This window comes from Culex quinquefasciatus, chromosome 2 (assembly GCF_015732765.1).
Source record: "Culex quinquefasciatus strain JHB chromosome 2, VPISU_Cqui_1.0_pri_paternal, whole genome shotgun sequence".
Taxonomy (NCBI): domain Eukaryota; kingdom Metazoa; phylum Arthropoda; class Insecta; order Diptera; family Culicidae; genus Culex; species Culex quinquefasciatus.
In genome coordinates, this window is record NC_051862.1 from 166,036,810 (window position 1) to 166,064,130 (window position 27,321).

A 27,321-nucleotide genomic window follows, 5' to 3' on the forward strand; every position below is an offset into this window, starting at 1 on the left:
CACGAGCGCGCGATTTTCCTTGCTGCTATCGCAGTGCATTCTCCAAACCTTTTCGGGGCACCTTTTGGTGGAGGTGGAAGAGATGATAAATTGTGGGTGAGGCAGGTGAGGTGGCTTTTCACTTTCGTCCACGAAAATGGTGCTGACACAAAACGCGTTGTCCAGCTGACGTGGAAAACCTCCGGAAAAGCCAAGCACGATCGATTCGATTTCCTTGGCTTGGAAGTGAACAGGAAAACCGGGAGGCACCAGGAAGGAAAATTTCCCAATTTTTCACCTTCCAAGCGTCGTTTGACTTCTTTTACGACGAAGAAATCACTTTCCACCTCCAGAATTAAATCGTCTTGTAACAATGCACCCCACTCTAGGTCTTTTTCCGTTTTTCCGTTCGCGCAAAATTAAAGGAAAATTCCTTTCCCGGGAAATCTCCCCGTCCTTAAAAAACACTGAACTTTCTCGGGCAGAAAACCAATTCCCGGTAGCTACTGCTCTCACTCTCGTCGCAAGTGTCCCAAGAACTTGAACTTGTGTGTCCCCAAGACAACTCGAAAGCGTATCCACGTGGAACACCAGCTGGGGCAGCCTCGCGAACAAACAAAACACCGATCCACACCTGCTGCCGGCTTAGTCGAAACTGAACCACTCGGTTTGGCATTGCTTTTGCTTCAGCTGGAAAATTCTGAGAGCGTGGCCGAAGTCGAGTTGACGAACGAGCGCTGAAGAAGACATAACAACGATTTTCCAGAGAAAACACAGAAGGAAAAGCGTTGTTTTTCACGCAAGCACAACTCAGCTGGGAGAGCTCCACTTGTGGAAATTGAAACGGAGAGGGGAGTTTTGGTGGTGAGAGAGCTATGTAATCGGAAAATTGTTTTGGGTTCTCACGGATGGAACTCACGGTTGTTACGGCTGGTGGAAATTGTTGATGTTGAGTTGAGTGACTGGTGGGAGGCAGCGTGGCTTTCGGGATGTTGCCATGGACAACGTAAATATATATTGCATTGTGATGGTGTGGAGCTTTGTTATAAAGAAATAAGCAGGATTTGTTTTACTCAAGTTTTATGATTTTTTGACTCAATGATTTATACATTTTTGTTTTTTTTATGCGTATTTTTTTTTTAAATTGTTGTTTCCAAATTAGATTTGTTGTTGTTTTATTATCTAAATTATCAACAAAATTACCACAGAAAAGTCTGTTAATCTATTAGTGCAGCAGTTCTGAACATTTTCTTAGCTGATTGTAAATCAATGTGCCCCTATTGTTTTACATATCGACTCAGAATCAAATTCCGAGCAAATGTCTGTGCGTGTGTAGTGATGTTGATCGAAAAATTGTCACTCAATTATCTCCGTACTGGCTGAACGAATTTTGACCGTTGTAGCCTCATTCGATACGTTTCGGGGACCCCTAAGTCGCTATCTATAAATCATGATGTTTAGTTAAGTAATTCAAAAGTTATCGTTTTGTTAGGATTTTGGCTAATGTTCTCAAGATTATAAAAGGGATGGTTTTTGTAAGAAAACCCGACATGTTATACAATTTTAGAAAGGTATTTAAATGATCTTTCCAACGAGCCCAAATTGAAGATCTGACAACCCTATCAAAACTTATATGCACTTAAATGTTATCTCTACACCTTTTGAAGGCCGGATACCAGATATTTTGATGAATACGTAATCCGAAACTATCATGCGACCCATCGTTGGATGGGTAATCAAAATACATTTCCAACAAACACAAAAGATTGATGATCTGACAACCCTATTTAAAGAAAAGAGCTATAAAGCTAAACGTGTTAAACTTGTTAAGGAGAATGATGTTATTTTTACTAAATATATTCAATATATGAATGTGAGGAAGGTGCCGACCTTGCAGTGGATTAAGTAAAGATTTTAACATTGAAACTGTCAAAAATTCATTTTAATGATTTTGTATATGTATAGTATGTATATATTAGTACCCCCGTCTTGGCAGGACTTGGCCATGACCACAGTATGTTTCAACTGAGACGGTTTGGTTAGGAACCGACTTATATCTTATGGACCTTAAAAGATTATCATTCTCAATCCAACCATTTGTTATGATATGATTAAAAAGACAATAACATTCATGTGACTTGGGCCAGGCGATCCACGACTCCCTCATCCAGTCCATAAAATATACGAAGGCCCTGGGATTTTATTTTTTGAGAGGGGTTAGTATTTTTTTTGGGGGGATGTTAGGCGTTTGAAATGTAGGGCAATAAAGATATAATAATTATAATGAATATAGTGAAAACAATGAGGGGTTATACAATGTATAACAAATAATAGTTTAAATATCAACATTATCAATAAGAACTTAACAAGTTGTTTCGAAGCTTCTATCTGTTTAATTCGGAGAAAGAAGTTTAAAAATCAAAATAATGATATGGAAAAGTTTATTTTGGGAGGAAAACATAACACAATTCATAATACCAAAATATAAAAAAGAACAAAATTTTGATGATCGTGGAACAAAATATACAAAAAAAACTGATGGTAATGGGGGCTAGATGACAAAAGCTTCGAAACAGCTGTCAAGGCCTAGGGTTTAAACAACTGCCTTAATTTTGGAAACACTAATTTTATATTGGCATTCAAAACAAAAATAACATTACAAAAAAAAAGACAAAATACATAACCATCAGAAATGCTAAAATAGGGAAATTGATTTATTTTATCTTGGAAAATACTATCCAAAAATATTAGTGATTCCAAAACCAAGAGATTACAAGAAATAACTACTTGAATATTTTATTTTGAAAATCTCCCAGATGGTTCCGAAATTATTCCTGAAAATCAATGCAAACATTATTTCCTTTTACTTGTCCAAGATAATTTATGAAATACATTCAAATTTAGCCACCAGGGTGATCCAAAAACTGAAAGATTAATTGGTTAAATGGATTATTAAACAAAAATGATAGTTTTTTTTTTCAATCGGGGCAGTTGTCAAGACTTAATTTCAATATAATATTATAATCTGACCCGATCTTGGCAACATTAACATGAATTTTTGTTAAGAAAAAAAAGATTGAATAAAAATAGAAGGCATATTTCTATTGTCAATTTGAAAATGTTTTAAAAGCGCTATACATTTAATGCGTTAATTTAATTTTGGCACACTAAAAAACGAAAGCGAATGACCCACAGGATTGAAGTTTCTCAAATAAAATCAACAAACAACAACAACTTAACAAAAACGTTATTGATGCCAAAATTGGAAAATAACAACATATATATCTTTATTTATTTATTTTTTGTAATCTCCCAGAAAGTTCCAAAAGCTGGACTGAAATTTAATGATATGATATATCTAAAACTAAACAAAGCTCCATAGAATATTCGTGTAGACAACAGATGGATCCAAAAACTGTTGAGTTAAAATTTTAAATGGATTATAAAAAACAGAAGTGAAAGTTTTAAAAATGTTTTATTCACACCATTGTGAGACAACATATATGTTGAGAAACCCATAAAATAAACTGTTCAGAAGTATTTAGTTAAAAAGAAGAAGTATTCATCTCAAACTAAAACTAAAAAAACGAAAAAGATCTTCAAAACATCCATCAGGCTATGAAAAAAAAAAATAATAATAATAATAATAATAATAATAATAACCAAACTGAAGTTATTTCTTGCACAAATTAAATTGGGGAACGTAAAAAATCACTGAAAAGTGTAATAATTATTTCAATGAATAACAAGGCAGCCATGAAATTATAAGTTTCGGGAAAAAGTACGTTGCCATGACATTGAAAACAACAACTTCAAATATTTTTTTCTGTTATGTAATTAATACTTGAACACTAAATAAGGACCCAAAATGGAAAGAGCTCACCGGGACCGGGACAACAGGAACCAAAACAGCCGTTCTACCGCTCCGGAATTTCCACCAACAGCTTCTAAAGGCTCTGCTTCTTAGTAGAGGTCCTTTTCTTCTGTTTTCCTTGCGTTGGGGCAGAGCTTCATCAAAGAACTCTAATTCACAAAATCACAATTTCCACTTTTATGGAACCTAGATGTGTTCCAGCACAAAAACCCTGAGCCCCAGAAACACTCCCATCCGAAAACTGAAGATGTGTCCAAAGCTGCCACCGTAATTCCAACGCCAAAGACGACGCTCATCAGTCGGAAACTACACTTTTCTCCACCACCAATTTGATATTCCGTCGCTTAGTGCCTCTTCAATCCAGCATTCAGCAAATTTCACTTAAAATACTAAAAATATTAAAATGAGAAAGGAAAAATCCGCGGAGCTAAATTTCAAAACGTCAACACACGCGCGCGGCTTGCTTCGATCTCCATAAAACCCTGTTTTTGATTTTAGATTCATAGTCACAATCAAAAAATACTAGTGCTATTTTGAAAAAAGCACCATTTTCAGATTCTAACTTTTTTTAAATATTTTTTAAAGTTTTTGTTACCCTTCTCGGAAAATCAGGGAGCAAAAAAAAAATTTTTTTTTCAAGGGACTTAAAAATTTCAATGAAAATTTAAGAGCAATCAGCTGAAATCAATTTAAAATGCATTCCCCTGCGTTTAGAATCATTTAAGCATATTGTATCTTTTCAGGGCTGAGCTGTACGATTTTGAACTAGTTAGTCGCTGTTGGCGGGTTAAGGGCGCCAATGTTCCTGTCGAGGGCGCTTCTCCTCATAGGGCGCCTATATTTGTACAAGGGGTGACAACTTCTCCTGGGGGTAGAATGTGTTATTCGTTTTTTGCTTACAAATAATAACAACTACGTCAATACATTTTAAAAACCTTTTGATATGCAATATTCCCATCACAAGAAAATACTCGTTCAAATCAAGCAGTTTTTGAAATTACCCTACAAAGTATTGTGTTTCATATGTTTATAGAATCTTCTAAAAAAAAAACTATGGGTTTGTTTCTTTTTCCACTGATGCTCTTTTAGATGTCACCCCTGCTCTCCTTAATACGAACGATTTGGTTAAAATCTACCGCATTACAATTATATTACCATAATGAAATCTTACAATTTTTTTTTTTATTTCATTGAAAATTGTATCAAGTTAAAATTACAGTTTGGGTGACTCTGGGTCAAAAAACGATACATCTCTCATTACTTCTAAAGAACAAAAAAAAAAGATCGAGAAAAACTTTTAACGAAGGATGTTTCTTAGATAGTTTACCATCATTTTCCAAAATTATGTTGGAATTTGATGAATCGGTTGAAAAAATGAAACTAAAATAATGCTCATATACAAAGCAGGATCAAAACAAATCACTCAGCTATGTTTCCAAGGAATCGTATTGACATGCTACAATATTCTAAGTGGATATTTTTAAACTTTGAGGTACTTTTCGACCCATTTCAAAATGTTTACTAAAAGGTAGATTTTTTGAAAAATTATTTTTGGCGAAAAAGTAGTATATATATAGCTGCCAAAAACACAATTTTTGTTCTAGGAAAGTGACATTTTCAGCAATTGTTTTTCAAGATGTCTCCTACTCAACCCTTTAAACAGAATTAAGTTTCATTGAAAAGACTGAGAAATTGTAAATTCCATTAAAATCATTTTAACCCAATTTCACCCTAACTGAAGATAAGTTTTTGAATGATTTGGCAATAAATAGCCACTCCAGCCGCAAATAATTTAATCATCGCAGCGAATAAAAATGTTTATTTCAAGCACAGACAGACCAGACCCTGCTATACCAAAACACCGGTCATTGTATGCTAGCGATGCATAAAACGAACAGCGATGCTGTCAACAGTGATGCTGTCAAGTCCAAAAGTGTACCCAGTTGACCTGGAATGACTTATTCGCAATACTTATATTTAAGCAACGAAAGATCGGATTAGCAACTATGAAGAACAATACTATACTCTTAAAAATAACCCTGCCAAATTAGAAAAAAACACGAAATTTTAAAATGAAAAAAAAATTAAAATAAAAAAAATTACCCTTTTGGATTAATGTAGATTCGAAAAGTGCATTAATTTCCCTTTAAATGATATGTTCCAAAAAAATTTACAGTTGTTTAACGGAAAATGGTAAAGTTTTCAAAACTTTTTTAGTGTTTTTACGATGAAAAATCGTTGTTTATTTTAATTTCGAGTTCGCCATCAAATCGGGCGTCTAATTTTACATAAAAGTTCCTTTGACACTAAATTTCCATCTCATCACATTTTCAGGCTGCTTTTTTCGCATGTTTAAAAATGGAAGGGGTCGAACCGCCCCTCCGTCACGAGATATTAAAAAACGGACCTCAGATTCAAATTTTCACGCAAATCGAAGAGGGGTCGGAGCAACTGCTGTGTGAGTTGGCGGAGAATTACCCAATTACGAATTTGATCTTGTTTTTCCCTTAATTGTCATAAGGTCTCCCTTTTCAAGGCTCATTTAAAGGAATCAAACCTTCGAATTCCATAACATTGACATCTTGCAGTGATTTTTCCGAATCTTTTAATTCAAATGAATATTTAAAGTACGTCCCATTTGCTACCTCAACATCAACAGACCAACCAAGTTGTCAAACTCTTCTCCGAATCACTTAGCATAAAAGTCTTCACTGAACCACATTCCTCCATTACTGGAACGCCATTTCCCAAGCAGATCCAACAGAACAGCATAAATTTGTTTTGCAAAAGCAGAGCAGATAAAAAAAACAAAACAACGAAGAAACGTCACACGCGAATCGCTGCAAGCCCTTTTTCGGCTTTGGCATATGACCGTGTGTGTGTGTGTGCTTTCATCCTTAACATCACAACCACTTGAGCTGTGAAATCATCACGAGAGCTCACGTTTCCCGTCTCCTCACATGACTTACTCGAATGCCTGCAGGTTGCAACTCTACCAAGGTGATTTGTTGTTAGGTTGGTGCATTTTTTGTTAGCTTTGGTGTTAGAAAACAAAATATGTCAGAAACGTTTATTTTCGTATATTTTTAACAACTTTTCTGTACTAACGTACATACAAGGCTGTGTGGGTCCGAATAGAGTTATCTACGTGCGCATGTATTGCGTGTACGTACACGAAAAAGATTGAGGTTAAATTTTGTACCAGCCAGCAAAACAAATGGTGTGCTAGTGTGTGTGAGATCGGGCTTAGATAGCTCTATAGAGTTATCTACGTGCGCATGTATTGCGTGTTTGTACACGAAGGGTTTTTAGGTTAAAATTTGTACCCGCCAGCAAAAACAAATGGTAAGCTAGTGTGCGTGAGATGGGGCTTAGATAGCTCTATAGTCCCCTCGATCTGGTTGCGCACCAGACGCAGCCTTCGAGTGACAGTGCATGGACGCAGCCAAATGGATCTGACAGTTCGTGGGTCAGAGTCAGCGGTCGGCCTCTTTCATCAGTCAACCGTCGAGTAGGTTGGTCGGCACGCTGCGGGAAATCAACCTCTCCACAAAGGCTATCGAAATAATACATTCTTATTAGTTCTAACCTAATGACAGCATCATCACAATTACATCTGAAAAGAACTCGTTACAAATGAGAGATGAGTTCCCACCACGCTCATTGTAAACACAGGCAGTTCACTCACGCTCTCAGCTTTCGCTCTCTCACGAATCCGTCACGACTCGTCACGAAGCCGTCAAGTGCACTCTCAAGAACAAGCCAAATAAAATACTCGTTCTCTCTCCCTCCCTCTCTCTTTCACTCAATGTTATGATTTCTGATTATGCTAATGCCTTTTCGGAGCGCCCTGTGGGAATTCTATTTTTAGAAGAGCCGTTCTTCACTACTACAATTTTGCAGAGAAGGACCGATCCCCCCCCCCCCCCCCTTGGTTAATGGTCCCTACTCGGGCGCACAGAACACGGTAGAACACTAACCCGCTCGCGCTAGTTAGTGGAGTATGTTGTTAGAGTAGCGAAAATAAAAATAAAACAAAAAAGAAGAAAGAGGAAAGTTGAGCACCAATTTGGCCACGGATGGGGAAACATCGTGCTTTCACCTGTGATGAGGCGCGGGTCGAGCTGGAGCTTTGGCATGAAAGCAAAAAAAAAGTGAAAAGAAAAGATAAAACTAAAGCCTTTCAACTGCGCCGGGAGCAACTTTTTCACCCAGAATGATAAAAATTTCGCGTGCTACCACATTCAGAGGCCGGCTTTTTGTTCGGTTTTGCAGAGAGTTTTTTTTTTCATTCGTATCTTGTTTTTATTTTCGGTACATGAATCTTTGTTTCACCTCGTTTTATATTTAATCGACCGAGCGTGGCTAATTGAGTCTCAGGCTGTTTCGATCGCTGAGTCTAGGCATTTTTATAACCGCCAAAATGGTGGCTTGTTTTGTTTTACAGGGCGAGAACTGCAAATTAGTTAGCTACCATTACATTTGCTTGAAAAATTGAGATAATCGAAAAGGAATATCAATGTATGGATTAGAAGGCTTTGTACGGATTTTAGAAATCCAACATTTTAATTGAACTAATATTTTAAGATAAAACAAGGAATTTTTGATTCTAAAAAATATACCAAACATCCACATTTAATACTCGCTGGCTTACTGCGAAATTACGATGAAGTACAATCAAGACTCGATCATCCGAATCCGAAATAATCGCGAGTTGACGACTCGTAAACTACGTAATGTGAACTATACAAGGATCTATATAAAGAAACCATGCGTCATTTATCTATGGAGATAGAAAACATGATTAAGATTAAGATGATTCCACACCATTTATAACCAAGTTTACAATTTTGACTATCAAAAAAAAAAATCACTTTAACTCAATTCTGTCCCTTGGAGCATGTTCAACGAGCCCAAATCTATCCTACCTGGCGAAACTGAAGCGTTTACCGACATCAACTTCAAAATAGTCGAGTTATGTTATAGTCACCTTCTAGTTTTTAATTTTTATTAAATTTTGAAAAAATACGAGGGTGATTGAAATGGACGCGTGTCTGCATTTTAAAGCGTACAAAATATACTGTAATTAAGTTTTAACTTTTTAGAACAAACAAATGAATTATGAGACATTTGTGTTTATTGGTAAATTTCACGACCAAATTTTTTATTTTTATTTTTGCAACCAGCTTTTTCAAATGACTACGAAATTCCTCATATTTTTTATTAGAATGAAACTGTATTACAAACAATTTTCGTTGAAATTTATCTAAGTTGGGATAACCAAATACTTTCATTAACGAGTCAATTGAAAGTTTTATTGCATTTTTGCCTTCCTCACCTTACTGAGGAAAGGCTATAAAATCTCGCGAAAAATGCTCTTCTTAATTTGACTTCGCAGACCCGCCTTCACGTATATCTATCGACTCAGAATTAAATTGTGTCTGGATATGAGTCCGTACACCCAAAAAATGCACTCAATTATCTCCGGACTGGTTTAACTGATTTTGACCGTATTGGTCTCATTCGACACTCATTCGACACTATCAAAAGTTATAAGCACCGAAGTGCTTTTTATACACTTTTTAGAGGCCGGATCTCAGATATTTCGATGAAAATAATGATCGGGTCCATTATGTGACCTTTCGTTAGATGCGTAATCAAAAGACCTATCCAACGAGTTCAAAAGATTAAGATCTGGCAACCCTATCGAGTTAAGAATATATTAAGCTAATACTAAGTATATTTATTTAAGCTAATATTAAGTATATTTAGAGAACATTTGAAGGTTGAACGTTTTTATTCAACTTAAAAATATATATCAATGTGAGAAAGGCACCAACCACCTTACGGTGGTTTTTTATGGTTTTTAATTGGGTCTAGCTCATTTCCCCAAATGACATTTCCCCGAATGCCATTTCCCCGAAAATCATTTCCCCTAAATGGCCACAACCCCGAATACCACTTCCCCTAATCAGCTACATTCCCGAATGCCATTTCCCCGAATATCATTTCCCCTAATCGGCCATTTTCCCGAATGTCATTTCCCCGAAGTGACACTTACGCCAATTGCCGTTTATTTAAATTTAAATTTTCATATCCCCTAATCATCATTTTCGCTAAAGCCTTTTCCATGACTAACAGTTATTTTCTTTCTCAATTTTACCGAACAAACAGCTTTTTGGGTATGCTGTTGATTAAATGTTGTAAATTGGGTAGTAAAGCTCTTTGTCAGTTTTTATGAACAACGGTAAAAAAAATAAAAAACCATTTCTGATAACTTTTTTTTCATTTTTATGCAAATAAAAAGTTATTGACAAGACAACATTTTTTCGATGGATCAACTATGGTCTCTTGGAACGAGCTGTCAGGTAGAAGGTTTTATTCCAAGAAGGGCCGTGAAGTGATTTTTTAAAAATTGAATTAAAAATCCATTTTAAATCCTTTGCGGTCGTTCAAAGGGTCATTGTACTAAGAAATATAAGCCTTATCGTTGTGAACAATAATATCACAAATTATAGCGGAATTAAAAGGAACAACTCGTCTCTTTGTATTCATAGTAATACATTCTGCTAAAACGCTCAACCAAACCACAACAAATTTAAGCTTAATTTTAGGACCCAATTACAGTCCAGACTCGATTATCCGAAGTTTCGATTATCCGAAGTTCGATTATCCGAAGGTTTGTATGGGACTTCGAATAATCGAATCAAAAACAAAATTTTGTTTTAATTTTTTTTTCTTCTTTTTCTTGTTTTAAACATCAAATTTGAGTTCTGCAACCCCATTTTAGTCAAATTTGAATAGTTAATTGCCTATTTTTTTCAATATTTCTACACCGCCATATTGGCCTTGGATTTAAAAGTTCTAAATCACTTTAACGTAGTTTAGGCATAACAATTTTTTTTTCGTGATTCGATTATCCGAAGTTTCGATTATCCGAAGTGAAATTTTTCCGAAGCCTTAATCAAGTCAAGGATAATCAAGTCTGGACTGTACTAGATTTTTTTTGTTCAATTATCATTTGTATTCAACCGCATAATTAGATGTTGTTTTTGAGAAATTTGCAAGGAAATTTGTCTTTTTTCGAATTTTGTCAAAGAACCCAAAAATCGGACAAATAGGTACATAAGGCTGGTTCAAATTTTATTTAAAGTTTTTGTTGATTATACTTTTCGCCAAATCCCAAACCAGCAATGTGAATAAAATGATCAGTGTGTACGAGGTTCTGTACTACGAAAATCGCAGGGTATGTTTTTTGAATCATAAAAAATAACAAAAATTTTATCGCATTATTATTATCATGACTATAAGAAAAAAAGTGTTTGTTTTGAGAATATATGTATAAAAAAGGTCTGTAACAATATTCATTGTATTTGAATTTGTATTGAATCCCCCCTAAAATGCTACGTCTGTTCTGAATGAAGCCAAAAAGAAAGTTGATCATTCAAGGCCAATACGAACCTTTAAAAATGTTGTTTGATGTGATAAAAATTGTCATATTTTTTTTTCTTTTAAAAAGCCATTTCCCCGAACGCGGCCAAGCGGAATTTCCGCTTGACCGCGTTCGGGGAAATGGCATTCAGGGAAATGGCATTCAGGGAAATGACTATTCAGGGATATGACTAATCGGGTAAGTGGCATTCGGGATTGTGGCCCATTCGGGAAAATGGCATTCGGGGATGTGGACGATTAGGGGAAATGGAAAATTCGGGTAAATGGAATTCGGGGAAATGACTATTAGGGGAAGTGTCTTTTCGGGGAAGTGGCATTCGGGGAAATGTCCCTTCGGTAATATGGGTTTCGGGAAAATGTCATAGATTCTTTTAAATTATGCATTTCAAGCGTAACAGGAAAATTACAGCTAGCAAATGTTCAAATAACTATTGAAAATATTCTCAAATAACATTTTATAATTCCATCTCAATTGTCTAATATGTACCTGAAATTTCGCTTCTGTTCCACTCTTCAAATTGCTCACATTAAAACGCATTGCCTCTGCAACTAACCATTAACAAGCCTTGTGTCTTTGCGATGTTACAATACTCATTTCTAAGATGTCTTCTGGATTTTCTTAATTTAATTTCAATCGTTTCGATACTACTTCTACTACCCACGTCCATACTAGCTTTGACTGACAACAATATTTTATTCTATGTTCTGTTGAATCCACAGTTTTGCATACTTCACAAAGGTTTGTAACTCAAGGCCGTTGCATCGACTCACAAAGTGGTCAAAGACAAACTTGTAGGAAATTGGACGGGCTATCTGGAAAAAAATACACTGAATACACGCCATTTCTATGAGATTTTTCAATTTTTAAGTATAATAGTTAAGAAGAAGAAGAGAAAATACAAGTGTTTTGATTCCCTAAACAGACCGAAAGCCAAACCTAACCTAAAAATATAATAGTTAAATTTAAGGGTGATGTCATGATTTTTTTTTTCGTTCAAAGTTTTTGAGGAATTAGCCTGAGAAGTTACAAAAAGACACACGAAAAATACAGGATGGTATGTATCTCCTAAAAAAATACAAAAATCATTTACTAAAACTGTGTTTAGGAAAGTCGTCTAAACGTCAAAGTTTCAAAAACCGTTAGTAGGAATCGAATCGTAGGAATGGATACTGAATATGCTTACGGCAATATTAAAACGTGTCAATTTGAAAAGCTGTCAAAGGCAAACTTATAAGAAATTGGAAGATCTTCCCGGTAAAAATATTTTCGAGACCGGAAAATCAAGTCTGTCATATAGAAAAAGTCGAAAACCATCAAAAAACCTACTTTTTTGCAATTCCGTCTTGAAACTGCTTACTTTTCCTGTCATTCTTGAACGACGAAATAGCCTACTTTTCTGTACCAAAAATAACAGAATCGAATAGCAACACTTTTCAAAATAAATGCTGAAAAGTTCTCTTTTTCAGCACTGAAATGGGTGCTGAAAAGTTGAACTTTTCAGCACTTGTATCGAAAAGTAACACTTTTCAACATTTTTTTGATTTAAACAATTTATTGGCAAAATACATAAAAATTTTACTTAAAATTTCACTCAACGGGTGTTCTTTGGAATTGCAAAAAATGTTGTATGGAACTCGTTGCAAAACTTGATTTTTTCAGCACTCTTCGTATTTATCCAACTCGGTGAACCTCGTTGGATAAATGTACGACTCGTGCTGAAAAAATCCTCATTTTGCAACTTGTGGCATAAACTACTATTTCATCATTTTTATTTTTAAATCACTGTAGTGTATATTCACAAGGATTGGGCATAGGACATTGGTCAACATGGAGACATTTATGTAAAAATGTCTGCGAAATCGATTCCTACCATCGCACAGTGGGCGAAATGGAACCCAAAATCGGACTTAATTGAACGCGGCTGGTTCCCTGGTATAAATAATACTGTTTCTAATGTAAAAAAATCCGGGGAATTGATTGGTGATGGTTTCATCCACCGCACGAAACGGCAAAGGGTCCATTTTGCCCCAATTCCCCATAGTTTAACATTTTTTCTTGAAAATCTGTCTGTATTTAGAGCGGAGGCTTTATGCGGCCTTCCAAAATGCACTTAACTTATGTGAAAATGTCCCAGGAATCCAGTAAAAATAACCACTTGCACCGCAAAAATCATCTAGGGTCCATTTAACCCCAATTCCGCTATAAAAACATTTTTGGCCGTTTGCAAATGTTAGGTCAGATTTTAAAAATCTGAAAATATTTTTATCGTAAAGATCAGACAATTTTACATAAGAATGACGATTTGCACTTGAAAGTTTGACACATTTATGTTGATATAGAAATTAAACTAAATAAAAAAAATGAAGAATCACTATTGGGCCCATTTTCCAAAACGCAGAATAAACTGCCTTTCACATACATTTTATTTTTATCAACATAAATGTGTCAAACTATCAAGTGCAAATCGTCATTCTTATGTAAAATTGTCTGATCTTTACGATAAAAATATTTTCAGATTTTTAAAATCTGACCTAACATTTGAAAACGGCCAAAAATGCTTTTATAGCGGAATTGGGGTTAAATACACCCTAGATAATTTTTGCGGTGCAGGTGGTTATTTTTACTGGATTCCTGGGACATTTTCACATAAGTTAAGTGCATTTTGGACGGCCGCATAAAGCCTCCGCTCTAAATACAGACAGATTTTCAAGAAAAAATGTTAAAAAAAATTGGGAATTCGGGCAAAATGGACCCTTTGCCATTTCGTGCGGTGGATGAAACCATCACCAATCGATTCCCCGAATTTTTTTACATTAGAAACAGTATTATTTATACCAGGGAACCAGCCGCGTTCAATTAAGTCCGATTTTGGGTTCCATTTCGCCCACTGTGCATCGGTTTTTGAAAATTTTGACGTTTAGATCAATTTTCTTAAAAAACAGTTTTAGTAAACGATTTTTGAATCTTTTTAAGGGAGACATACCATCATGTATTTTTCGGGAGTCTTTTTGTAACATCTTAGGCTATTTCATCAAAAATTTTGAACGAAAAAAAAATCGTGACATAACTTTTAAAATAAAACTTTTATACTTAAAATTGAAAAATCTCATAGAAGTGGCGTGTATTTTTCTTTCAGTGTTTTTTTTTCAGAAAGCCCGTCCAATTTCCTGCAAGTTTGTCATTGACCACTTTTTGATACGATGCAACGGCCTTGAACTACAGTAATTTTTAAATTACAAAATACAAAAATATTTAAATAACTTACGCCTATCTCAAATGACATAATCGAGTGCAACTGGCTCCATATACACAAAATAGGCTTATATAGGCCTAGGATATAAAAAGTTTCATTGCAATCGGACAGTGTCGGGTACAAAAATACCAGAAAAATTCCTGATTTGAGCTGGAATTGCTCAATCTTGTTGTTTTTTTCCGAAGCTTCAAGAATTTCAAGCATAAGTCGTTCACCAATGACAAATATGTTTGATGTGGAAAAGAACATCACTAAGAACAAAATGAAATCGTAAGGTAAGTAGGCACTAAGGCACAGACTAAGAATTTAATCTAAGTTTTAAATTTTAAATTTCAGGCATAGTCAATAAGCTAAATTGCATCAAAGTTAATCCAACCAATACTTTCCAAACAGTAAGATTATTAGGCATTTTTTCTTCTGCTGCAACAATGGCACCAAAAACCAATCTCATAAAATATGCATCACTCAATTTTACCTGTACCAGTAAGCTCCCCTGTTCTCGTCTGGTTTATTTCTGTTCACATTTCCGGTGCTTTCATTTGCGAGAGTTTTATTTTTGTTCACTGGCCACTGTATCGACAGTATCGATAAGGAGTACGGCAATGGACCCAAATTAAATGCATCAATTATGAACAACAGTACACCGGTGAAACGGGACACATTTTCGTGACATTGCACCGTGGAGCGGAATCAATCAACTTTTTTGGGTAATTTGTTGATTTTCTCTTTTTTAATGAAAATCGTCAATTTTGAACAATTTTAAAATCAGTCGAACTTCGAAACTTGCAGCTAAAACGTTTTGTTAGCAAATTACCCTTTTAAATAGTCCCATTTGGTCCCTTTTACCAGCAGCAGCGGCATTCCGATGAACAAATGAAGGGACTACTGCGCTGTTCCGACGACGGGGGAAAACTCATTTCCAACTCAAATTGAGCCCATTCACAGTGCCACCCAACAACCACCCACCCACAGCCAGCGCCGATGCACAAATAATTAATTAGGACTGTTAGTGAGGGAAAATAATTTATGGCGTTCGCTCACTTTGCGCTGTGACCCAACCAACAACAACCAGGACAGGATTGAGTGGTGGCAGTAGTGGCATTGTAGCTTTATTTGATGTTTCCTCTGGCTGTCTTTTGCGCTGTCACATTTGTCAGCATCACCGGGTCTGGTTGTTTGCCTCCAAGTGACGTTGCGCAACAGTTGGTTTTTTGAAAGTTATTTTATCATTATGGCCATGGTGAGGGCCATGTGACTGTGTTCGTCAGCGAATTAAAAGTTTAGCTAACACTTTAATTAATGTTTTATTTATTTATATTGTATGTCCTTCGGCTCTGGTTAAGGTTGAGGTTAATATAGGGTAATTCTCTACCAACTCACATGAAATCGGGAAAAGTTGCCCCGACCTCTCTTCGATTTTCGTAAAACTTTATCCCATGGGGTAACTTTTGTCTCTGATCACGAATCCGAAGTCCGTTTTTTGATATCTCGTGACGGAGGGGCGGTACGACCCCTTCCATTTTTGATCATGAGAAAAATTGTTGAAAAATACCAGTTTGATGTCAAAGATACTTTTATGTAAAATTGTACCCCCGATTTGATGGCGTACTCAGAACTCCGAAAAAACGTATTTTTCATCGAAAAAACACTAAAAAAGTTTTATAAGCTCTGCCATTTTCCGTTACTTGACTGTAATTTTTTTTGGAACATGTCATTTAAAGGGAAATTCAATGTACTTTTCGAATGTACAGACTTCGAATAATGACCCAGAAGGGTCATTTTTTCATTTAGAACCATTTTTTTTAAATTTCAACAAAAAATATTTTGATCATCATCGAGTTTTGTTTGAGCAAGTATCATTTTAAATTAAAAAAATGTATTTTTTGACACTTGAAAACTCCACTCAACTATAATAAAATAAACCGTAACACACTAAAATAGTTATTTCAAATATTCTATATGATGAAATGCAGTAAGGAATGACCTTTCTAGGTTAAAGTCACTTTATTAAAATAAACAACAACATATGGTGAAATTTTCAAAAGCAACACAAATATATAATTTATTGAAAAATAATTTGTTCTAGCTATTCAAAGCCATTTTCAACATGTTTTTTAACATATTTTGGAATTGGGCATTTCTCTCGACTCAATATTTTGGAAGGATTTACTGCAAAACTGTATGCACTGGTTAAAAATTTCCCGTATTCAAATTATCTGTTTTTCTTGTTTCCAAAAATCCATTTAATATTTATTTTGCAAAGTTATCGATGTGTCAGAGGACAAAATGTCTCAACATTTGAGCTACAATTTGTTTTCCCCAAGTTTTTAAAATTTATGGTGGTTTTAAAATTATTATTAAAAAAAATAAAAGAAAATTCTCAGTTTTTTTTACTTCTGTTTTTTAATGTTAAATCTATTTTACAATCAAAAAATTCTTTACGGAAGTTTTTGAGATATTTCTACATCAAGTTTGATAAATAAATTGTCCATGCGTGTACATTTCTAAAAATATTGTTTAAAGATGTTCAGAAAATTTACTGTATTCACCCATTTTCTATTTCCAATAAATCAAACACTACTAATGGTTCCATTTCCAATGTCAACTAAAACATTTTTGTATTGTTCTGATTGCTGCGATTTTTTTTTTTTTTTTTTTGAAGATTTTTCAATCAATTGATGGCGGGGGGCGAGTGTCTCTGGAACAATCCGGTGATGGTCAATTTACCAATGGATTCTAAATATTAATGTTTTTGTTTATCTTTGAAAATCTCGAAGTTTGATACCCATCATGCCCGGAGGACCAGAATTCCGGATTTTCCCTCCTACGGAACATCTCCGGGGGTCGCCGGGACAATCTGGAGGGTGGTCAGGTTACTCATGGACCTCAAAATGTAAATAGTCTTGTTTATCTTTGAAAATCTTGAAGTTTGATACCCATCATGTCCGGTGGACCACAATTCCAGAATTGTCCCTCCTCCGGAACATCCCCGGGGGCCACCGGGACTTTCCATAGATTGGCCAGGTTATTCATGGTATTCTATAAGACCTCTTCTACAATGTTGTTGGACATTGTTTGCTTCTTAGAGCATTAGTTTTGGAATTATTTTCAAATTACTGCAAATATTTTATATTTGCACAAAAGCAGCTAACACGAGCAGTCGCGCCGGTGTACTTTGTACACACATCCAAAATATATTTTTTTCAAAAATCATTGAAAATAGGTTATACTCCAGAAATTTGACTTTTCATATGTTTTCTTATAGAAAAATTCGTAACTTGAGCATACACCTGGTGTTCACGCATTTTGAATAAAGAAAAGACATTGTTTTTCAACAATTTTCAAAAGTTGTGTACAAAGTACACTATCGCGACCTCCCGAAGGTTAAAATAAATATATACAAAAACTCCAAAACGGGATTATTATTCAATATTACGTAGCAATTCAGGGTTATGTTTTGAAGAAAAGTGAAATTCAGATCATTTTTGAAGCTCTGAAAATACACATTTTAATTTTCAAAAATTAATTTTGAACTTTAAGGTGATAATTATTTTTGAAAATGTCTGATTTTCATGGTAAAAATGTAAAAAAAATAAAAACTAAAACAAAAATTCAAAAATTGCAAAAAAAAAGATTTTCTTAGTCCAACATTAAGTGAAAGTGACAGAAAAAAAATTGACTCTAATATCCTAAAGACATTTTTTTAATTAAAATGTTTTTTTTACGCAGAGATTTACTGTTGTAAGTCGTAGAAGTCGCTTATTTTAAAACAAGATATCCGTGTTTTCGACAAAGCTGCTTGGATGGACAAGCTCAACAGCTTTCTAGAAGAGAAAAAAAACCTAAAAATATAACACAGATTCTGTTGAAATATACAAACTTTTCAACATTGGAACCACCCCAGCTAGTAATAGAATTCCGAGAACCACTCTAGGTTACTCGCGAGCTTAGTAGACACAGTATACTGAATTTATAGTAAGCTAATAGAGCTTTATGGTAAACTACAATTGAGTAGTATTTGAAGAAGTGGTGTAAGTGACACATACATGTAAATAGTAATATTAAGTAAAATGTGAATTATGGTATGTAACGATAACGGAACATGTAAAAGATTGTTGATAGGATTAGGATTAATTTAATAAAATTATCTTATTCTACGCATAAGATCACAACCTGGTTTTCCGGTAGCACGTAACCTTCAACAGATTCACCGATGTACCATGATCGTAAACTACCCTAATGTTAAACTAAGCCGAAAGTTGGCCCTTTAAGTGTGTAACAACTCTTTTTTATTGCATAATTACTCGGAAAATTCAAATTCCACTTGTCTTTGTGATCTGGATCACTTAATTTTGTGTTGATATTGGTAATCAGAGATATTGTGTATTGTGTATTTTAATATTTTATTTATTAGTCTTATACGAGTTTATTTTTTTCAAAAATGATTTAAAATTGACAAATTAAAAAAAAACCAATATGTATCACATGCTAGAGAAGAAAGCTCAGAGATTTTGAAGATCTTAAAGAATAAACTCTTGTTATAACAAGTATTCAGCTTTGCGAAAACAAAATTATGACACCAACTTGATTAAAATAACTTACCCGACTCGAGTAATTTCAGAAATCTAACGTGAGTGATGTCACTATTCGGTGCTATATTACCACCAAGTGCAAATTCTACTAACATTTATGCAATAGAACACCGCAAAATATTCAACACGGAAAAAAAAACCCCGGAAAAGCTTTTCCGCTTCCCGCTGATGGCATCTCTTCCGGTCCGGTCCTCCTCTCTGCGGGGTCTAAATCCGAACAAAACTCGTAATAGAGCAAAGCCACGAGATGATCTTCCTGGCTCGGCATTTATCACCGAATTAAATGAGTGGAAAAATATGATAATGGGAAAATGCCTCTCGAATTGTCCTGTCCACTGGTTGCCGGGGCCAGAGAGTCGTCAGGTTTTGCTGGTGAAAAGAGCTTCATATTCATTAGACTTATTTTTTGCCATACAATTCCACTAATGGACGTGGATGGGGAAGTCCTGGGTGGAAAACAAACGTAGCTTGATGAGCGTGACTCTAGGAGGGAAGGGGGGAATTTTCCCAGGGAATTTGAAGAAGATGAACGAGAGTGGTGTCAATTCCAGAGTGATAACGGCCAAACACTGTTAAGAGAGGAAGTCTGGTTCTCGTCAGAATTTGTATGAATTCAAATCTTTTGTAGAATACTCATACTATTACATCCAACAAATCTTTTTTTATAAAATCTGAAATTAAACCAAAGCTTCCCACTTATTTATCACCTTCCGGGAACATGGACCATAAATATGGCAAGGGATAGCAATCACGCACCACTTTGGGCATGCCAAGATTAGCCACCGGGGTGCGGTGGTGTCATCGGCGACGGATCCTTAATCAAAAACCTCAGGCGTTTAACAGGGACCTTCTTCGACAGGTTGCCCTCAAGATGGATGCTGCTGCTGACTAAGGACCGGTCACACAAAAGGGGATGGAATGTCAGCGATGCCGAGGCCCGACTTCTTTGCCCGGAAGGTTGCTCAAATTAATTGCACTCAGAAATTCCTCTCGACACCAACGCTGCTGCCGGGGCTCGATAAGTCAAGGGGAAATATTTTTAATTAAACCGTTCGTTAAATTTATGCAAGCTAAGGTGGCTTCCTTTGGTGGGCGAAGAGAAGGGCTTTCTGGTCTTCATTGTTGGATGGAAGATTTTTTTTTTAAGAATGAGGACAGAGATTAACTTTATGAAGGAAGTTTGGTTTTGAAGACAGATTGATAAGGATTGTATTTGATCAAATTAAGCATTTTTATAATAAGACAAAATTAATTGATTTATTTTTCCTCATGGAGTATAACATAACAAAAAATAGAATAAATTCAAGGTTGTTAACGATAAAATTATAAAAGCTCAATAACGATAGTTCTATCGTTATCATCGGAACGATAACGAAAATCTGTTGTTATCGTTATTTAAAATATTTTCTCGGCGATAATCTTATCACCAATAATGGACGATAACCCCTTTTTTAAAATCATCTTTCAAAAATCGATTAATTCAACTTCATCATGAAAAAATTCAATGCTTTCACTAAGAACATATTTTTTGTCATTTTTTGTGCCGTTGCAAATATTTTATGAAGTTTATGTCCCTCGATTCTGGCCAATGTTGAGTTTAGGGCAAAAAAATAAAAAGTAATTTAAATGAAATAACAAGCCATGGTATTAACATTTGAATGAAAAAAGATTTTAAAATGCGTTTTTACCTGCCCAGTTGTTTTTCAATCATTAGTTTCCAAAGTATCTAAACTCTGAAGATTTTTGAAGATTTAAATTTCACAAAGCTTTAAAACAATTTTGATCGATCCCAGACATGCTGAAAATGATTTTAAACGCAGGAAAATGCATTTCAAATTGTTTTCAGTTGACAAAACCTCTACTTACATTAAAATTTTGAAGTTTTTATTAAAAATATTTTGAAATATACAATATGGGTATTAAACGAAGTGAAATAATTTTTTTTTTTTGGAAAATACAAAAAAATACAAACAAACGTATTGTTCAAAATCATGCAATAGCAAAGCGAAATTTTGTATGCTTTTTGACAATATTTTTTTTAAATAAAATACTTGATTTTAACAAATTACCATTTTTCGAACATACTGTGATTTCTAAAATGTGCAATATGTGTACCAAGCGAAGCGGAATTCGGTTTGCTTTTTCACATTATAGAGCTTTCTTTTTTTGAAAATACAAAAAATTGCACAAATCACCATATTGTTTCGCAAGTACTAAAATTTTCAAAATATGCAATATGGGTATCAAATGAAGCTAAATTTTGTATGCTTTTTCATTTTATGCAAGCTTTTATTTTGTTAAATACCAAAACTTTCAAAAAATATCATATTTTTTCGGAAATACTCAATTTTTTAAATATGCAATATGGGTATCAAACAACGTAAAATTGTGCATGATATGGAGCATACACAGTTTGAAGTTTTTTTTTATGAAGCATGCGAAATTTCGCTTCTTTTGATACCCATATTGGATATTTTGAAAATTTCAGTATTTTCGTGAAAGATACGGTAATTTGTGATTTTTGTTTTATTTTTCAAAAAACTCTTTTAAATTGAAAAAGCGTACACCATTTCAATTATTTTGTTACTCATATTGCATATATTGAAAATTTGAGTATTTTTGGGGAAGATACGGTAATTTGTGAAATTTAAGTTGTTTCCAAAAAAACTGTAGTAAATTGAAAAAGCATACAAAATTTCAATGATATTGCAAATTTAGAAAATTTGAGTATTTTTGAAAAAATACGGTATTCTGTAAATAAAATGTATTTTCGAGAAAAAACTCTAATGAATTGAAAAAGCAAACAAAATTTGGCTTCATTTGATATTCATATTGCATATTTTGAAAATTTGAGTATTTTTGAGAAAGATACGGTATTCTGTGAAAAAAAAAAATTCCAAAACAAACTCTAATGCATTCAAAAAGCATACAAAATTTCACTTCGTTTGATACCCATAATGCAAATAAGAAAAATGGAGTATTTTCGAATTAATACGGTATTTTTTAAATATTTTAGCATTTTACAAAAATACTTGAGTAAAGCAAAAGACACATACAAAATTTGCCTTCATTTGATACCTATCATGAGTATCTTTGGAAAAATACAGTATTTTCTGAACAATTTGAAGCATATATACAAACAAATATTCCTAGTCAAAGATTTTAAAAATGAGTTTCGTCCATTATCGTTATCGTCAGCCGATAAGGCCGATGCAAATATATAACAAAGTGTTTGTCCCTCGGCTCTGGCTGGAGACGAGGGGAGAGCAAAATAAAAATAAAAATATTGAAATAACAAGCAAAAACTTTAAATTAAATTTTTAACAGCCTAATGTTATCGACGATAATTCTATCGATTAACAACCTTTTGTGGAATATCATCAAAACCAATATTCGATATAACGATAAACCGATTTGGCATTATCTTGATGAAATAAACAATCAACCTCATTATTCCAATAATCCAATTGTGCTGCCAACCAAAACGTAAACCGATCGTCCATCACGTCAAACCTGAATTTACTGATCTCATGGCTTTGGAATGTTCATTATAATCAGTTCAAGTGTTACCATGGCACGAGTCCCGTTACCTATTAGCCGTTTCTTTTCCACGTAAAATATCCACCGGACAATTCATGTTAATTAGCGATCGGACACCACACCGCCATCTGGTGTATTTTTATTGTATCTTCCCTCTGCTAGAGCAAAATATGAACCAAACAATAACTCTCAATCACCTGCCCACACACATGTCGGGGTGGGTGCTGAGGAGTTGAGGCTCATTACGGATTCTGACAGTTTTCCCAGAACCTCTCCCCCGTCAGCCTGCCAAAATAACTTCAATAATGGCGTTAACGCACACCAATTGACGCCGACTGGGAACGGGAGTCCAATTAACTGCCGCGGGTGGTCCCCGTTGGTTGGGTTCGGGGTGCTGATGACCACAGGACCATTGTTGGACGATGTTTCCGGTCCGATGCAGACGCAGACGGGGAGTGAAGGCTTCGCGTTTGGGTGATTTATGCTTTCATTATTTTCGGTTGAGTGTCTTGGGTAGAAAGGTAATAGCTATTGACAAAAAAGATCTTTACAGTTTCTAACAAGATTGAAAAACAAATACCTCAAGGAATGCAGTATATTTTTGAGGTTCAATTAGGGGAAAGTGTGGATACTTTGGGATTGGGGAGGGGAGGAAGGTGTTCGATAGTTTACAATCCATGCAAAATAATATTTTTTTGTGTGGATAATTGTTCACATGTCTAGAAAATGAGGGTTCTCGTGGTATATAAATGGCCCCTTAGCAACATTTTCGAAATTCCTTCGCAGGACTTCAAGCAGAAAAAAACTTCAGCAACCTAGATCTGGAAGTAGATGGCCTGGAGCCAAGTAGTAGTTCCACGAAATGTTTCAATCCTTAGGAAAAAAAAAATCAAACCATCCACTTTAACGACTCCCAGGTCTTTTGTGGTCTCTATTGCATGTTTCTGAATGGGGAGAGCACCCAAACCTATTTTTACTCCAAGGAACCTTGCACTCCAGGGTTTGAACAGACGACCTTTGGGTTGCGAGTCCAACCGCTGCCAGCGATTCCACCGGAGCAGGCTTGGTTTGGTGTGTTGTTTGTTCTTATAGCGTGGAGACGAATCCTACACTTGGAATGACTTAGCGGCCTAGCAACATCCAAGGCCGGGACCGACGTTTACTGGAAATCCATGATCTTCCGCTTACTAAGCGGACAGCTTAACTATTCGGCCAAGCCTGCTACCAATCCTCAATCCACAGGAAAATACAATAATTTTACAACAATTCTGATGTATAAAAAAGTTAAAGCACAACATTTTCAATTTTAAAATGTTGTTTCAGAAACTTTTGAGTTTTTCAAGTTATTTTTCTAGTTTCATTTTGATTAATACTGCAATTTTTGAAGCACAACATACCTAACAAATGAAAGTTACGCAGCTGCTTCAAATTTCACATTTTTATTTATGCATTTATGTCATTCTTTTTCTTTAGTATTCCATCTATTTGTTATTGTCCCTTAATTCAAGTTCAGCGAAAAGTTTAATTCTGTCCAATTGAATAGAAGAAATAGGATATAATATGTTTTAGTTTATTCCATCAAGAAATTCTACTTTTAGTAATTATTTTTGTTACTCCATATTTTAGGAAAAATAGAGGTGAAAAAACTTTAAATAAATTGGCACAAGCCTGATAAAAATCATTGAGATCATAGTGGAAAAAGAGAATCAGTCAATGAAATCCAATTAGTTTTGAATTTCCAGATACTTTTAGTATTTTTTCGGGAAATTTATCTTATTTTTTTGTTCAAAGTTTTTATGTATTTTAAATATTGGAAGTTAGTTTTTTCCAATCTCTTTCATATTTATTTGCCTTTTAGAACTATAGCAAGAAAGGAAAAAAAATAGGAATGTGAAACTGTGAAACAGAAACGCTAACCCTCAAAAAAATAACTTATTTTCCACAAATAAACAAAGGTTCAAATATTCAACATTAAACATAAAATTCTAGGAAATATTTTTCAACTTTTTGTCACGTTTTTTTGTATTCGTGCTTTTCATTTTTGTTTTGCCAAAAACATAACGTTTTCCTAATAAAAAAATCTAAACCAAAAAATGCCTATATTTTGAAAACGGATTAATGTTTGAAAATTGTGTTTGTTATATTTTTTTCCAAAAATAACTATTTGTTCAATTTTTTTTTGCCGTTTTCGGCTTTTTACCTTTTTTTCTCGCAGCTCGTCGAAAAACCCAGTTTTTATTTTCAAAAAAATCGTATCTTGGAATATTGAAAACATAACTTCACCATTTTTTGATAAGTATTCATTTTCCGAGGAATCTGATAAATATTTTAAGACATAGGCTCTTTGGCCCCGAGACCTTCAAAAGAGGATTTTCCATTGACCATTTCAAGTGTTGGGCTACATTTTTGATAATTTCAACCATTTTTTCCTTAAAAGCCTATCTAATATTCTTTCGTTTACGCTTAAGACAGCTAATATCAGTTGAAATGGTTCGGAGTTATATCTTTTGAAAAATGTGGTTTTTCCTAAAATCGGCGTAAATTGCCATTTTTTGACCACCCTAACACGGCGTAGGTCACCCTAATGGCCAAACAACAAAAAATACTGGTATAATTATTTCGGCCAAGGAACAACTAGACAAATTTTGAGCTTGATCGGAGAACTTTTTTTTTCGAATCGTACTGTTTTCGTGGGGAATTTCTGTATAGAAAGATTAAAAATAAGCTATTTTTTCGTGTACACAGTAAAACCATGTGTAAATATGGAAGGTTTATTATTACCTCTTTAAAAATGTAATATTACATCGATTCAGACTGAGAAAGTTGAATTACAACAAAAAAGAAGTAAGTTTACTAATTTTTACACCTTTAACGTACGTACTCATTTCCAAATGCAATATATCCTCAATTAACACACTGCGCACATATATTTTATTTTTGTTTTTGTTTTTTATAACTCACTGTATTTTTTTTTAAATCAATGTCCGCTCCACTTAAAAAAATAACGCAATTCTTAATTGTTTTTAGTTTTTGGCGAGTCAATTACCATAAACATGATTTGATATTAACTGAAAAAAAATTCTTCTGATTTTAAAAACCAATACAGCCCAAACTAAAATGTTATCATCGAATCAGGAAAAAATGTTTTTTTCCGTTGTCTTATTTTTTATTGTCGAGCTTTTTTTTTTCTAACTCCAAGATGGCGGCCAAAATAGGGTCGACGAAAAATAGAGAAAATCCATTTAGTAATTTAAAAGGCATTCAACAATTCAAATTTGACAAAAATGTGTCACAGGATTTGAATTTCATAGCCAACATGACCACTTAGCGCAGTGTTAAACATATTGACTCTCATCCAAAGTGCTCTGGTTTGAATCTCGTTGTAAACATCAAGTTTTTTTTGTGTGGGTAATGGTGTTTAATTTAGTTGAGCCATAATAAGATATAAAATAAAGTTTGGCATAACTGAGTCCACGTTTGATATCAGCATCGCTCTCAAATAATGTAGAGCAAAATTTAATAGTTTCAGGCCTTGAAATTGAACCAGAAAATATTCATCCTGTGACGTCACCTTCACCATCATATCATTGCAAGAAGAAGAAAAACGCCGATGATGGTGCTGATGATGATGGTCATGCCGAGAGGATATATATTAAATAAGCACCGGGACTCCTCCTGGCCAGGCACACGACGTCGGTAATGTATTAAGCACACCAACGCACACACACAAGCACGCGCCCGACTGACACCATAAATGGATTCCAGAAGGATGGTGCAAAATGTCTATTTTTATGACTCCCCAATGGCCGCCTCGACTCGTTTCCCAGGAACAAAGTTTTTTTTTTTCCTAGAGAATGACAACGGCATCCTTTTTGAAGAGGGGGTGTCGAGGGAAGAAGTAGGACCAGTTGGCCAGTTAGACGGCCTGCCATTTACCGTCCACCGCCCACACCTTGCAAAAGGGTGGTTCATGGATGGTCGTGGGTGGTAGTACATTAAATCCCATAATTTATGATTTTTTTGTATCGACAACCCAGCAGGGCCTTCCTCCAGCTTTTAAGATGGACTCGGGTCAGGATCTGGATCATTTTCTTGGCTGATGGCTGTTGTCACAGCTGGGGACTGGTTCGCCGGACGGAATCGATTAGCTCAATCGAATAAATCAAAAAAGAAATGAGAACTAATTGCCTGGAAAATGATTACGTGAAAACTAAACAATTACCTAATTCATCAGTCACATATTTTTAAAAACTTTCTCGACTTGAATAATTCCAAAGTCATCACAAAATCCTGTAGCCCCAAAAGCTAAACTTTCTCCTCCAGCTTGCATTGTTCTCATGGAAAATCGACTCAGATATAGAAAGAGAGAGAAAAGGATAAAGTTTTCCGTCCTCCAATGCCACCGCGAGTTTCCGCTGTTCCACTAACCAGAGGATAAGTCAATGGCGTTGGACCGGAAGACGGCCAAACGACTGCCAGAATATTCATTACGAACGGATTGAAAGTGAAACTAACTTACTCAGCAGGAAAAGTTTTTGTGTTGAACTTGCGGGTTGAACGACTTGGACGATTGGCTTTTTGGTGAGAAATTTTCCTAGATTTTTTCTACATTGTTAAAAAGCTGAATCTA

General features: G+C 34.8%; 1 protein-coding gene and 1 long non-coding RNA gene across 6 annotated transcripts in view; both read right to left on the reverse strand.

Annotated features, from left to right (window-relative positions):
- Nucleotides 1-657, reverse strand: part of LOC119767905 — a 101,082-nt gene extending 100,425 nt beyond the window's left edge. Inside the window, exon 1 of the long non-coding RNA XR_005277782.1 lies at nt 278-657. This is a non-coding gene — a long non-coding RNA (uncharacterized LOC119767905). The remainder of the gene's footprint in view (nt 1-277) is intronic.
- The window catches only part of LOC6051146 (calcium/calmodulin-dependent 3',5'-cyclic nucleotide phosphodiesterase 1A), a 660,139-nt gene that overhangs the window by 498,003 nt on the left and 134,815 nt on the right, over nt 1-27,321 (reverse strand). The window lies entirely within an intron of this gene.